A 16,361-nucleotide genomic window follows, 5' to 3' on the forward strand; every position below is an offset into this window, starting at 1 on the left:
TCTGAGGATTCAATCAACCTGTGGTTGGATAAAAAATATCAAGGAAAATAGCTGCATACTAGGGGAAAAAAAAAAAGAAAAAAATATCCAGGAAAAAAAATTGTGCCAGTACTGAACATGACTTTGCTCTTTTCAGTCTCTAAACAATATAGTATAACACATATTTACTTCACATTTACATTGTTTTAGGTATTATAAGTAATCTATGGATTATTTAAAGTATACAGGAGGATGTGCATAGGATATATGTAAATACTATGTGATTTTATATCAGGGACTTGTCCTGGAACCAATATCCCAACCCTAATACTAAGGGATGACTATATATGCTCAGAAGACATTTGTTGTTATTTTTATTCTCTTGCACTCAAGAAAACACATATTGGAATGCAAATGAATATCAATAATAGTTTTTTAAAGGATAATTAAGCTAATTTATAATTTACATACAATATACATTGTACGTTTATATTTTCTAATGAAAAGGAAATAATCTATAACCTTCAGTTCAGAATTCATTAGCTGTCCTATTTTGAGAACTGTTGCTCTATGTAATTTTTGTCTCTGTATTGATGTGTAAAACTGGTTTTAACAGGTAGCTAAATGCTGTTTGAAAAGCATACTTCACCCATTCTGGCAACTAAAATAATTGAAAGATTTAATTAATTTAGAAAAAATATTTCACTTTCAAAACACTTAAACTGTTCAGAGCATGTTATTCAATAATCTACCTTTCACCAGAAATCATAATAAACACAATAAAAATGCTTACAGAACCCCCACAATGCGTTAGTATACACGATTATTCCTTGTGTAAGTGAATCTTGTTGAGATTTTATGTTCAGTCAATTGAAATTAAATACTTTACATATTAACTAAAATGTGTCCTGCTCTATGTATTCTGGAGAAGTTACTCTCAGACAAATTTACATATTTAAATTATTTTATGGGCTAACTGATAAGTATAGAGAAGACTGAAGACAGTTAAGATCATTTATTTCAAAATGTTTTAAAGTGTTGATTATTTATTTTGGTTTTCTTTCTTTCCCATGCCAGTTTTGAGATGCACCTCTTACTTGGCAGCTGTTCCTCTGTACTGGGTACTGGGACAGAGAGAAATACAGTAGCAAGAGGGAGATCCTGCCTCCGCCCCATTCTACCATTCTCACTGCCAGAAAGCCAGCCTTTTTTCAAGGCTTGTAGAGAAGAAAATGCGAAAATATTTTTAAAAACTCATTTAAAGTACCTACTGCATAAACCACACCAGACATGATGAGATATTAAAATGTCAATATTATTAAAAATTTTTAATATGATTTTACAGCCCCTTTGCTACTTTAAAATGTTTATCTTAGTGTTAAACAAACAATCAATAACCTCATAAACTTAAAAATTGCTGCAGGAAATACCGGACAGTTTATGGAAGGATCATATGACAGAAGGAAGGGCTGAAGAGTGTGAGAAGCTAGACCTCTGCAGGTTACCGAAGTCAAGAACCTCATTAATCAGTAACAAGAAGTGCAGAGCGGGCTTTTGAGTCCATGCCTGAGTAAGGAAGTCCCAAAAAACACTCACAGAAGATATTTCCTTGCCCCTGCTTTTAGTTTAGCTGTAGCTAACTTTGGATTAACAAAATTTATGTGCTGAATGATGTTTTATTTTTTTTTTCCAACTCCACATGCCTGTCTAGACTTCAAGCTTTATTATGAATAAAGAGAAAATCGGCTGGATGGCATAAAAAATATTTCAGGCAGATTAACACATGATTTACCTCTTCTTGAACATCCATCTTAATGGAAGTGCTAAGAAAGTTAGATTCGGGCCTGGCTTGGCAAAAGCAAGGCCACCCCCTCCTCTATTTTTTCAATGAGATTTTCCAATCCTAGTCAAATGGTGGTGCTAGTTCTTTATTTTTGAGTTACTGCATTTCCTAATTTCATGGTCGTAACAGCCTCCTGTCTACCGACTCAGAACGGATTTTACCAAAACTGAAAATGCAGGCTCCATGCTCAGAAGCTCTTTAACAGGCTCGAAAGGTCCATGCTCCTTTCTCCTGCCCATTCTATAGCATAAGAAGACAGTCTCTGAGTGATAATCTTCTCTTCAAGTAGGTACTCCTATTTCTTCTCAATTTATTTTTTCCTTTTTGATATAATGTGCTACTGTTTACAAGCATATTGTAACTTCAGAGCTTACCTCTCATCTTTAAAAAATGTTCATTTTTTTGTCTTTCTGCTCCAAGGATATTTTGCAAAGTTACTGGCAAGTATTCCTGGGATGATAAAATGTGAAATCTAAACTTGGTACAGTGGAAATTCACTTCTAGAATAATATTTAGCTGAGGCAGAGGGCAATCCGACTACCCTTTTCTTAGTACAGCACACACAGGCTGCCTGTCTGTTCCAGATAACATAAATGTATTGGATCTAGCACTAGCTAGGAGACACTGTATTGTTGAACTGTGTTAGAATTTTATAAGCTCTTAATTGGACAAATCTCAGAGTAGCATGAACACACTACCTGTTTTCTGAATCTTTGGAGCCATAACTTACGTGAGTTTGAACTAAGCGATGTGAATAAGCCATTATTTGTTTCCTAAAGGCAGTCAAGTTTTCTGAAAAGCTACACATGTAGCAGCAAAAGAACGAGCCCCTCTGTCTTGAGATGGGCCTCTGATTTTAAGCAAGCTCTTTTGAGTCCTGGTGTCCCATTTTCTCAGTTCCTTTTTGCCTCACAATGGCACATACATAATGACTCCACCACATATAGCAGTGGGCTACTCGGGTAATGATGTGGCAGTCACAAGACAGGGCAGAATACTTTCATTTTGGTTAGAGGAATGCCACATGTCTTAGGAAATGCTCGTTGAACTGTAAGTTTCATACTTTGTCAAGAAGATAACCAGTATTCTCTCAAACAAGTCCGTAGGAGCCAACATGATTAAAAGATTTTAAAGCAATTTACTCGATAGAAGGTTTGGGCTTAATCAGGACTTGTGATCATGGCAATGGTTCCTGCTTAAAGGTGCCAGATTTTTAATGCCTTTATGTGCCAGATCTAATAGGCTTACAGAGCAACTCCATGTATATGAGGTTGCTGGGAAACTCATCTGGTTTTGAATGTGGTATATACATATTTTAATATTGAGAGTAAACTTAGGAAGACCAGGTAGAAGTATTTGAACTGAATTCTGAAATGTACAGAGAACTTAAATTGGATGAGAATGTTTGAGAACCATGGATGGTTCAGGGTCCATTTGTATACCATAAAATCCCTTCCTATTTCTCAAAAGCAAATGTTTTCTTTGATTTTGTTAATATCCTGTGATGACTGCCCACTAGGCCTTGGAATGCATGCAGATAATGCTGTAGCAGTTGGATAAAATACTCTAGAATGTCAGATTTTCAAGGAAATTACAAATAAAAACAATGTAGGTAAAAGATACGACATGTAGGAAAAAAGCAAAATTTTCCTTAAGAATACAAGCGTCGTATTTATGAGTAGAAGATTTTTCTTGGACACTTGGAGATACTTGTTTCGTTTTATTGCTTGTGACAGTCAAGGAAAGGAATAAAGCTCTTGTGTCTTAAACTTGCAGCAAGAACAAAGTCCAACTATCTTTCGTTTCTGATAACTCTGTGTCTTTTTGTTCAATATTGGGTTTAGAGCTAGCTACCATCTACCTTCCCTTCAAACACTCACTCTAAACCTCCACACAGTATAAGTATTTACATCAGGCATCTGCTAAACATTTTCACATGGTTTTCTGCAGGTCTTCTCTGAGTCTCTCTGCATTCATTTATCCTAGTTGCTCAGAACAATCGCTTGGGCTGACGGCCTGGTGGTTGAGTTTACTTTGCTTTGAATAGGGAACAGCTGTGCTCCAGGACTGCAGATTGGCTATTTGGAAAAAAGGGCAAGGAAGAGAGTGACCCAGCTCTGGGTAGACCATCCACACTGTAAAAAAAGTCATAGCATAGTCTTCATCTATGGCAGTGGAGATATGGTCCTGTCCATCCACCTCTATCAGGAGAGGGTCTCCATTGTTAATCTCTGAGAAAGAGGCGCCATCTGTGAAACCTCCTGCATATTGTCTAATGAAGTGCTATTTTCAAAGGCGTGCACTGTACAGGTAAGAGTGATGATGGTGTGCCTGCCTTCTGGGCAACATCTCAGTAGACTTCCTCTGAATCATTCCCACTGGACCCAACAGCAAAAGCGTACACATCATTGAGTTTTATCGTTCCATCTAAGGCGTATAACATTTTTCTCTCTGAAAGTTTGTGATTCTTTCGGAGAATGAAGGGGCTTACCCTATCCATCTGCCCCTAAAAATATTCGCTGGAAAGCTGATACCTCTGCTCAGGTTTTCCACAGCAGATCACTCTTCAGTAAGAATTCTGATATTAAGTAGTTTAATTCAGATCCATGGAAAATGACTGAGTACCAGCCATAGCTCCCACCACTCTCTAGCTGTGCAATTAGAGGCAGATTATTTAACCTCATGCCTTGAATTTCTCATCTGCAAAGTGGGAGTACTAACAGTAGCTACCAGATATATTATATGGAATAAATGACATTAAGCCACTCATTAAACTCCTTGCAGTTTCCAAGCATTAGAAACTCAGTATGAGGAAGTTATTTCTATTCTAAGCCTAGCACAGTGCCTGGTACTCAATACATGTTGGTTGAATCAGTGAAATAATTCAAGGTCAGCACCAAAGCTGCTAGGAATTTATGAACATCTGATCATAACTGGAAACTTGATCTAAAAAGCAAAGGGCAGTCAATCCAATCAACTGAGCGTACCATCTGTTGAAATGCTGCTGCTTCTGTAATGAGTATAAAGTGTTGGAAGAGAAAGTCCAGGAATCTCCATCATTCTTCCTTCCATCATTCCTCTCCTTTGTGACTATCTTTGTGATGAGAAGGGTAACAAAAAAATCTTGCTGAGATGAGCGTGTCAAAAACGTGTTACAAATGCTTCACATTCCCTTTCACATCAACAGAAGCATGTTGCTTCATTGTTGGGCAATGTCTTAGTCCATGCACACATAGAGCTCTATGCTGATTTTTTTTTGAGATGGAGTCTCGCTCTTTCACCGAGGCTGGAGTGCAGTGGTGCTTTCTCAGCTCACTGCAACCTCGGCCTCCCAGGTTCAAGCAATTCTCCTGCCTCAGCCTCCAGAGTAGCTGGGATTACAGGCATGTGCCACCATGGCCAGCTAATTTTCATATTTTTGGTAGAGACGGGGTTTTACCATGTTGGCCAGGCTGGTCTGAAACTCCTGACCTTAAGTGATCCATTCGCCTTGGCCTCCCAAACTGCTGGGATTACAGACGTCAGTCAGCATACCCGGTTGTATGCTGATGTTCTAATTCAATGTGATACCAAAGACCTGAGATAGTCTCTCCCACTCTGGCCCCGTAACATATGTCCACGAGGTGGTAATAATAACAACTATAGTAGCACCTAAGGTTGGGGGAGCTCTTACTTTGTGCGATGCTTTTTATAGTGTTATTACGTGTGATTCTCACAGCAACCCCAGGTGGTGAACAACGTTATGATTCCTGTTGTACAAATGAGGAAACTAAGGCTTTGCAAAGCTAGGTAACATGCCCAATATTACACAGCTTCAAAAGTGACAGCCCTAGGACTTGAAGATAAACTCATCTAATTCCAAAGCTCATGCTTTTAGCCATTACTTGAGACAGTATTAACTTTTAAAGTTTGTAATCAATATGAATTTGGCCTTGGGAAAGCAGGTTAAGCATCTGGGGTTGATGGGAGATAACATTACACCCTCTCTTAGCCTCAGCAACTTCATCTGTAAAATGGGAATAATTACATCCGAGTCACAGAAGTTTTGTGGCTCTTCATGAGGATTAAATAAAGTAATGCATGTAAGAGAGTTTTGTACAAAGTTCACTTTTATAAAATGCAAGTTGTGGCCGGGATTGGTGGTTCACGCCTATAATCCCAGCACTTTGGGGGGCTGAGGTGGGTGGATCACCTGAGGTCAAGAGTTCGTGACCAGCCTGGCCAACACGGTGAAACCTGTCTCCACTAAAAATACAAAAATTAGCCAGGAGTGGTGGCATGGGCCTGTAATCTCAGCTACTTGGGAGGCTGAGACAGGAGAATCGCTCGAACCCGCGAAGTGGAGGTTGCAGTGAGCCGAGATTGTGCCATTGAACTCCCACCTGGGCAACAGAGTGAAACTGCATCTAAAAAAAGACAAAAAAAAAGTAAGTTGTTATATGCAATGCATAAATTATTACTTAGTTCCATGTAAAATCTTCCCACTAAGTGAATGAGGGTTCACCTGGCTGTAGTGCTATGAGATAGATATGAGGGGCAGATTGGTTTATGCTTCTCAAAAACAGAAAGTGTGCCAGGGTGGAAGTGTGGGTGGGGAGTCTCCGCCTCCCAGCCATGTGGCAAAGCTGGAATGTGAGTACGGCAGCAGTATGGATGCGGTTTTGGGGGGATGGTGGTAATCCTCTTCTGGGGGCACCCCTCCAGTATTGTGGGATGCTCTCTGATTTCTTTTGAGAAGACAAGTAGCTAGGAGCTTCCCTAGCCTTTCTGTTGTAAAAACCATCAAGATCCCTGTTGAATGCATACCTGGAGCTTGGTTTCCCTAAACACAGACTTTAATTACTTCATTTGGTTTTAGTCTCCTATTTAAAGCTGCCACCCACTCTCAATTTTTTGGGTTTTCCTACTAAGAATGGATATAACATGGGCAGTCTTCCAGTTCTCCTTTCTTGCTGCCTTGAAGACAACACACAGGCCAATCACAAGGAGGCAGAGACAGGCCCCAACAAGTTGACAATCCTAGAGAGCTTAGTGTGAATAGACTTGCTGAGGTTCCTGACTTTTGCTGGAACAGGAGAGTGCCACTGGCTTTTTGACATTTCTTTTTCCAACTGTTTCCTTGTCAAAATGACCAGCAGCTCAGCTCCCCTAAACATACCTCCTCCCCTAGATTGGTTCAGAGGAAGCCATCAAGGTCCTTTTGCAAACGGATGATCTGCATTTTTGAGATCCTTCTTTCCTCTGCGGTTCATAGAAATGGTCTCATTGGAATAATTCCTTTTGGAATGTTACTAAGGACACCAAGAAATCAACAAGAAAATTTGAGTGTATCTGACAGAAGAAATTTGGCTTTTGTACTCTAATAATTATTTATTAGAAGCAATAACTGGTCAGAATTTATTTGCTTAAAACCATGTAAAGAAAGGTGCTTAATAAAGATAATTGCATCACATATAGTAATCCGTTTTAGTATCTTTCACCTTAAAACTATGTGACAAATAAAGACACAAATTGCTCTTTCTTTCTAATAAGCAATTTTGGAAATTCCTTATTGGGAAATTCCAAATTTTACAAAATTTACAAAATTTAAAATTTTGGAAATCGTACCTGCATCAAGTTTTCTGAAAGAATATTTAAGGATTAAGGTTACTTAGAATCCAATATATGCATAGTTTAATTTAACTCATATTGTTAAATTCTTTTTCTAATTTTATTTAAGAAATGAGTAATATTGACAAGGGCCTTGCTGTGGTTTATTATGGCTTGTCCTAGAGTCTCTATTCCCAGCTAGATTAAAAGTGCCTCAGGGCTGGGCATGGTGGCTCATGTCTGTAATCCCAATATTTTGGGAGGCTGAGGCCAGTGAATCAGTTGAGGCCAGGAGTTTGAGACCAGCCTGGCCAACATAGTGAAATGCTATCTCTACTAAAAATACAAAAAATTAGCCGGACATGGTGGTGCATGCCTGTAATCCCAGCTACTTGGGAGGCTGAGGCAGGAGATTCGCTTGAACCTGGGAGGAGGAGGTTGCAGTGAGCTGAGATAACACCACTGCACTCCAGCCTGGGAGACATAGAGAGACTCCATCTCAAATAAATAAATAAATAAATAAATAAATAAATAACTAGTGCCTCGGGTGCATAGATGGGGTTGTTCAGTTTTGTACCCTGTGCCTTGGGAAGTGCCTGGTACACACTGGTGTTTGGCACATAACTGTAGAGTGAGATTGAGCCTGGCATGTTCCTTGATCCCTAGACAATCTCTATCAGGTGTGATCAGTAAGGCACTTAATATGATATGTGACTATTACAGAGTAGCACGCTACAATATGTGCCTAAAGCCATAACATCAACTAATACAATTCAGCAGAGTAGAATGTGAAGAGTACTTGCAGAGTGCTGAGCACCATGGTGAGGAAGCATAAAGAGAAGAAGGCATTTCTGGGTTGGTGCAGGATGGTTAGGGATAGCTTTGGGTAGGAAGCGACTCTTGACCATGACCTTAAAGGACAGGTAATGTTTACATGGGAAAATACAAGGAAAAGGAGGTGCATAATGAAAGGCATGGGGGAGGTGGTTTTGGGAAACCATCAGTCTGACAGAAACATAGTTAAGAAAAGTGCAAGGTGGTGGTAGGAGGTAATTTAGAAGTGGAGAGTCAGATGTCCTATTAAGGAGCTTGAACTTTATCTTGTAGGCATTAAAGATGTTGGTGTAGGATTGGAATGAAATAAAGACTTAACCTTAGAAAAATACTGTGTGGATTGAAGTTTTCAGATAAAGAGTGGGTACATCAATTCGGAGGTGAGGGAAATAGTTCAAGGGAGGTGTCACACCATTAAAAAAAATCTTTTAGGACTTGTTTTTTGAAATCATGATTGTTTATGGTTGTAAAGATTTTGTTTCAGAAATGACTGGTGGAGAAAGAAGCGTATTGAGAGTCAAAAGATGGGACTGTGCCACTGATGTGCGCAGTGAGAAGCTGCAAGCTTGGTGCCCCGTCTTCCTAACTGTAAAATGGGCATAACAACTACCAGACAGCCGTCAAAACATTATACTAGTGATACAATGAAGACTAAGTGATATAATTTTGAAAGGCAGTATGCCTTATATGTGTAAAATGCTGTTTACTTGGAATGTTTTTATAGTAAAATTATTCTCTTTGGACAAGATATAGATGCAGAAGAAAATGATCATATTTCTGTGAGATTAGGATTCAGACCATTTGAATTTTTTATATTTATTAAATAGGTACTTTATGTTGGGTACTGAATAAGTCTTTTATTTTTAACACCTTATTTCCCTCACAAAATGGATGGAATCTTTGGACTAGGGGAAATGTGTGGTCCCTGCAGCTGTAGTATTTTATGATTCTATAGCTTTTGCCTTTAGCAACCTTCTCTTAGAATAGTGATTTAAGGGCTGGGTGTGGTGGCTTACACCTATAATCCCAGCACTTTGGGAGGCTGAGGCAGGCAGATCACCTGAGGTCAGGCATTCGAGACCAGCCTGGCCAACATGGTGAAACCCCTTCTTTACTAAAAATAAAAAATTAGCCCGGTGTGGCGGCATGCGCCTGTAGTCCCAGCTACTAGGGAGGCTGAGGCAAGAGAATCGCTTGAACCGGGAGGTGGAGGTTGCAGTGAGCCAATATTGTACCACTGCACTCCAGCCTGGGCGACAGAACATTTAATGCTGGTGGCTCACACCTGTAATCCTAGCACTTTGGGAGGCCGAGGTGGGTGAATTGCTTTTGCTCAGGAGTTTGAGAGCAGTCTGGGCAACATGGCGAAACCCCATCTCTATAAAAAATACAAAAATTAGCCGGGTGTGGTGGTGCACGCCTGTAGTCCCAGCTACTTGAGAGGCTGAGGTGAGAGGATGACTTGAGCCCAGGAGATCCAGGCTGCAGTGAGCTGACATAGCGCCACTGCACACTGCATTCCAGCCTGGGCAACAGAGGAAGATCTTGTCTTAAAAAAAAAAAAAAAAGTGACTTAAGATACTGACAGTATAAACACAACCAAACCCATGGGCATCTGTGCTGGGAATAAAAGACAGACATGTTTTCATTGCACTGATTTAGGATTCTGCTTAGAAAGGAAAACTGTGATCTCTCCTGCAGTTGCCTAAAATGCTTTACAGTTATGGGAATGGAAAAGCTAAATTCTGTGATTTGTGGGTAGAGGGAAGGAGGACGAGTGTCCTTTCTGATTTCCTCTTTTTCCTTCTCTTCCAAGGGGAAATAAAAGGCTAGAGCAACAATTTAAAAAGAAAAGGCAAGGAGCTACTGGGGGTAGAGTCGGGAGGGAAAAAGGCCAAACCCACTAAATAATTTCACTTCAGTTACAGTAAATCTCAAATGATGATGCTACACTCCTGAGAATGTTCCATGGTGGAAATGCCTGGGCTTTGAATTTTGAGCAGCGAAGTACCAGGAGAGGGTGACATGATAACATTCAACAGGAAGAACACTGCTCTTGTCCGTTTGACGGTCCTATTCCTCCGGATCACTCAATCTTCACAAATCAAGCATATAGCTCCTTCACATGTCATTTGTGAAGGGAAAGACTCCTAGGAAAATGTTTTCTAGGAAAGGGAAAAAAGCAGAAAGCAAAGGTCTCCTGCTTATTACAGCATTCGTGTTGCATAAGCAGTATTAATGTAGTGGAGTATTAATCACTTAGAACAGTTCACGTATTATTCCTATCTGGGCTCTGCAGGGTCCTTTCTTCACTTCTTTCTCAACATTTGGATTCTGTCCATTTTACTCCTCCCTCTGCACTTGGAATAGAAGTGAAATTTGTTGTGCCAATTCTCTGCTTGTTAGAAGCCATGGTAATGTTTAGTAGGGGAAAAGATTTGTACTGCTACATAGAAGGAGGTTTTGGGATTATTTAAGACTTTACTTTGTTGATGGGATTCCTAGAATCTACTATCACTGGGTATACTAGACAAGTTTGTAGATTTACAAAAGTGTGGATAACATGGGTTGCACTTGATTTCTTTATCCAGCTCTTTGGTTCTAAATTTATTGCCAATTTTATTTATCAAACCTATTCTCAGCGGAGTAGTATTTTCTGTGGTCACAAGGAAACATCTGTGAGCTTAAACCTTAGAGGCAGATAGCCAGTTAGAACATTTGGCATATGAAGCTTAGATAGCAGAAGAGAAAAATTAACCAAGGCAACCCTCAAAAATATTGAGAAGGCAACTAAGAAAAATTTCTTATCACTGACAGACTGCAGTATTGAGTTTGTGTTAATGAAGAAATGTCAGAATACATAATGAATCAATAAGGAGTGTCATATTGTGGCAAGTTTCAATGTTGGTGTCAATCTCGACTGCCAGGATTTATGGTAGATTATATAATGGAATCCTGAGTTCTGAGACATCAAAGGAAAATGCTGGCTCTTTCTTCATCCATTCTCTTAGGTCAAGCCTATGCAGCAAGAAGCCAAGTTGAGAATTGAGCAATTATCTGAAGTGGGCAGTGGAGACGGCCAAACCAGATAATATATAACCAGAAAGTCACCGTGGAGGGAAAATGTGGACTGAAAATAGGATAAGGGGTGGAGGTAGAATGTCAAGCCATTTGGTCAGTGTCCACAGTCCAAATTTACTGAATAACAGCCAATTCCTTACTTCATGTGGTTATTTAGAGCGAGACTAGAGGACAAGTGAAAAAAAAAAAAAAGAGTTCATTCCTAAGGTTGTTGCATGTTTGTGCAAAATTTCTTCAAATCTCTGTTATTATCTGTTACATGTCTAATTCTGAGTACTTCCAGAGATTGCATTTCATTACTTTAGATTAGTGGGTTGAAGTGGTGGAGGAAGCCCATATAATCTGACTTACGTGGAGAAAACAAGTCTTTTTTTATAGTTTAGTTGAGTGTTATATTTAATTAGCCTTTTTTCCCCTCCATAATGCATGCTTATGAATTTTCCACTTAAAATTCTGAGGCTCTGACCTTTATCATTTCCTCATGGAGCAATTTCTGTACCTCCTTAACTTTAGTAGAACATAGCAATGAAATATACAAGTCCCCTAGAATAGAATTTGTGTGAATTTTGTTTTCTAAAAACACAACTACCAAAGTCTGAGGACCAGTGTGGTATTTTTTTCTTCTATTTGATATGGAAACCATAAACTACTTACTTTGAGCAGATGTTTCCCAGTCCTAAAATACAGCTATCAGTCCACTGGCCCCTATAAATCTGTTGTGTGCACCTGCTAATTCTGAAGCCTCCCTAATACAATGTTAAACTTTCCTTTTTTTTTTTTTGAGAAAAAAATTGTAAATTAGGTTCACTGTTGCTTGGAATTAGGAAAAAATAAAAACACAGGCATACTAATATTTCAGATGGAAAAACAAAGTTAAGAATTCAACAAGTTTTTTTCCCCCACTCTATCATGTCTTGCACATTTAAAGCTGTTATACAACATTTTAAAAACAAACCAAAAAAACCCAGGGCCTTTTTCCAACAGCTTAGGCTGATGACCCACAGTAAAAAAGTGCCCCATGGGATATTCTTAAAGCACCCCAAGGGAGTCTATTGAAATAACTTAAAGTAAAAATTCAGAAGAATTTTACATGTAATTAAAAATTAAGAACGTTGTTTTATAAGCAATAGGGAAAATCTGTATTAAGTTGCATTGCTCAATTTCTCACTTGCTCTGTGCAGTGACTACTTTTTCAACCATGTAACAACATCTGAATCTTCGTGGTAAAATCATACCTATCACAGCCACAGCAGGTTTTGTTCTGCTGCTGCACATGTGATTTGAGATACTGTGGGCTGGGAGTTTGTTTTTTTTTTTTAATTTCTAATGGCAAAATGGATCTATAGAAATGGAAGTCATCTGTAATCTCAGCACTTTGAGAGGCTGAGGTGGGTGGATCACCGGAGGTCAGGAATTGGAGACCAGCCCAGCCAACATGGTGAAACCCATCTCTACTAAAAAGATAAAAAATTAGCTGGCGGGCGTGGTGGTGTGCGCCGGTAGTCCCAGCTACTTGGGAGGCTGAGGCAGAAGAAATGCTTGAACCCAGGAGGCGGAGGTTGCAGTGAGCCGAGACCGCACCATTGCACTCCAATCTGGGTGGCAAGAGCGAAACTACATCTCAAAAAAAAAAAAAAAAAAAAAAAAGAAGAAGAAGAAATGGAAGTCATCCCGTGGGCCTGAGTTGGTGTAGTGGATTATGGCCTGTGCGTGAATGAAGAAATACTTGCCAATGGCATCAGTGGTAACTAGCTTAAGCCCTACTCAGCTTTGTAAAATAATGTAATCAAGGAATTTGATCTGAACAGGTAAGCCAAACATTGATTCTTCAGTGCCTATTGATAAGTGAGACTACTTTTCTTTTTAACAGCCTTATTTCACTTAAGTGGGGAGTCAAACTAGCTTTAAGTAAGGAAATCTGTAGAAATCACCCACATCTCCCTTTCCTTCTCTGTTAAAAAAACAAAAGGAAGAAGAAAACTAGGAAGGAGTAAGCACAAAGATCTCTTCACATTCTCTGGGACTGCGGTACCAAATATCAGCACAGCACTTCTTGAAAAAGGATGTAGATTTTAATCTGAACTTTGAACCATCACTGAGGTATGTGTGAACATACTAGTTTCCTCTTTCTCTCTCCTGACTTTGTCCGTGAATTGATAAGATCTAATTTGGTCATCAGTTTGGAGAACGATTTTTCATTTAATTTCTTTCATTATCAAGTGTGTATTGTCAGGGGCTTAGCAGTACACCTACTATCTGATGGGCACTCTACATGCATTGCTTAGGTTGAAATTAAGGATACAATCTGTGCACTACTACCATTTAAAAAAATCCCCAAGTCTACTGTGTGGGTGAGGTTTCTTTGCATAGTATCAGAGAGGTTAACCAATTTATTTACATACTCAATAGTCCACTCTAAGTAGGGAAAATCCAAGCTTTTTTTTTTCTTAAGAAAGAGCTTTTCATTCTTTTTTCCCTCAGAGCTTTACCATAGTTTCCAGCAAGTGAAAACATTTCTTGATTTGAATTTCACAACCTCCTTCTCCTCTTGCCAGTTGTATGGTGCTAATAGGAAGCAAAATATGAGTGTGCTTTTAATTTAACCCTAAAATAGGGGAATATCTTCAGAATTTAGACTTCACATATTCAGTGACCTACCTAAAAATAGAGACATAATTCTAACCTTCTCAATCATTAAGAAACATTTCTATTGAATTTAATTATTCAAAACAACAGGTAGCAGTTTCACAAGGGAAAAGACAAGCCATGCCACTTGTATTTGTGGTCACCAAGTAATTACATTATTTTTTATTTAAAATTAAGTTAAAATAACTTACTGACTGTCAAGTCCATTTCTCATTTCCTCCATAGAACATTTTAAAACTAGTTCACAAACCTCTTGAAAAGTCATGCCTCTATTACAATGAAAGTGCAAATTGTCACCATTGCCTAGAAGCCAACTTGAGAGGCTGTGTATCTATGCAGCATTTTGCAAATCCAGTAGCAGGCATGTGATATAAAAGATTAAATGCACCCCTGATTTGTGAATACTATCCTAGCCTTCAAAATGTTCAAAAGCACAGGAAGTCTGCACTTTTAAAAATATAACCTGCCCAAATTGCAAGGGAGGGGTTGGGTGTAGGGCCTAGGTCTGTCTGCCAATCAGCTTGAGATGCCAGTGGACTAAACCTGACTTCACTAAAAACCAGACTGGCAAATATTACTCAGCGTGGTAATTTCCTAATTGTAGAACTGGCCTGTTTGGTGAAGTATTTCAGGAAAATTTTTAGCTGGACCTTTTCTACCCTACTGCATAAGAAATGAAGGTTTCTAGGCAAAGACTTTACTTAGTGACTAACCAAAAATGGTAAATAAAGTCACCACTTCCAGGCTTAGCTACTGTCCTCAAAACAGCTGCAGGACTGGTCAGGCCAGTCTTCTGAGGCTGGAGGTGCATGTGGAACCCCCAGAGCCTTGTCTGCAAGGGCATGGCTGACTGCAGGCTGTTTAGAAGCACCCCGCCCCGTGAAACTCCTCTGGCTTAGGAATTTTAAACAGTTCTAGTTCTAATCTCTCTGCTCAGAGTCTGAGCAGCTGTGAATGAGCTCTCCTGTGAATCACAGAAATGTTAATGGGTGAGCTGCTCTAGCTTCTTACTTCCAAGTGGAAGGCGCCTGTAGCTCTTTGCCAGCTTGATGCAGTGAGTTTGATTCCTCTTTTGGGCAGCAGGGAGAGATAATGAAGGAGGGGGAAAAAAAGATTTTAATATAGAAACGAGTCTTCCATCTAGCTGAGGCTGAACAAAGTAGAAGAACCAGTGCAAGTCACTGGGGGTATGGATCTCATACCATTTTCAGCATACACCTCCCTTTCTCTCTTTTTGATTCTACACATGTCAGTCCCTGAGTAGTCTTGCATTGCTTTCCCCACTTTGAAGTCTTAGATCCAAAACTGATGATTCCAGAAAGGTCTAAGGTGCTGTTGCTGAGATTTTGAAAGAGACCTGAAACAAACTGTTGGGATTCTAGATGCTGTTGTGCATCTGCCTGAGTAACTGTGTCACTTAGGTTGGGTCACCAGAATAATTCTCCTCCATTTTTGCTGCCTTTCCAATTTATAAACAACACAGAACATCAGTGGTTCTCCCATAATCAAATATATTTGGCTCTATTAATATTAAAATTTGATCTTGAGTAGAAAGATTCTAAGGGCTAAAAAATAAAAGATGTAAAATGTATGTTGATAGGTTAGTGTAGAAGCCACACATGGGGTTGCCCCCACTCCCACTCTTTCATATTTTTTTTAAGAACCAACACTCGAGTTACAAAGCCGATTCTTTTTTTTGTTTGTTTTTTTTGAGACTGAGTCTCACTCTGTCACCACCCAGGCTGGAGTGCAGTGGTGCGATCTTGGCTCACTGCAACCTCTGCCTCCCCGGTTCAAGCGATTTTTCCTGCCTCAGCCTCCCGAGTAGCTGGGATTACAGGTGCCCGCCACCACACCCAGCTAATTTTTGTATTTTTAGTAGAGATAGAGACAGGGTTTCACTATGTTTCACCATGTTGACCAGGCTGGTCTTGAACTCCTGACCTCAGGTGATCCACCCACCTCAGCCTCCCAAAGTGTTGGGATTACAGGCGTGAGCCAACGCCCCTGGACACAAAAGTCAATTCTTAACTTAAAACATAAAAGTTCCATTTCTTTTATGGTCTACTTAGTCATGTCTGGAGTCAGTGAGCTCAGTCAAGTAGTTTGTAGAATGACAGTTGTGATACCTATTCATTTACCCACCAGATTATTTTCTGCTCTCCATGGCACTTTATAGAAAACAGTTTATTCGGTCATTACAACAGCTCTAAGAGTGGGTTTCATTAAACCCACTTTCTAGGAAAGCGAACTAAGGCTTAGAAAAATCAAGTAATTTGCTAAAGACTACCCAGCTGGCAATGATATGACAGGACATGAACTTAGGACAATAACTCAAGATCTTGGTCCCTGTAAATATGGGTTTCCAGGTTATGTATGCAGGTAGAGG

At 39.5% G+C, this 16,361-nt stretch overlaps 1 protein-coding gene across 3 annotated transcripts in view; it reads left to right on the forward strand.

Annotated features, from left to right (window-relative positions):
• The first annotated feature begins 1,913 nt into the window (after window positions 1-1,913).
• ESR1 (estrogen receptor 1) overlaps window positions 1,914-16,361 on the forward strand; it is a 416,254-nt gene continuing 401,806 nt past the window's right edge. Inside the window, exons 1-2 of one of the 3 annotated variants that reach the window (XM_063605040.1) lie at window positions 1,914-2,111; window positions 13,296-13,426. The gene's annotated coding sequence lies outside the window, so the exon portion shown is untranslated. Of the gene's footprint in view, window positions 2,112-5,958; window positions 13,427-16,361 lie in introns of those variants that run through there. The other 2 variants (XM_063605039.1, XM_063605041.1) reach the window with 2 other exon arrangements.

This window comes from Pan paniscus, chromosome 5 (genome assembly GCF_029289425.2).
Source record: "Pan paniscus chromosome 5, NHGRI_mPanPan1-v2.0_pri, whole genome shotgun sequence".
Taxonomy (NCBI): Eukaryota; Metazoa; Chordata; class Mammalia; order Primates; family Hominidae; genus Pan; species Pan paniscus.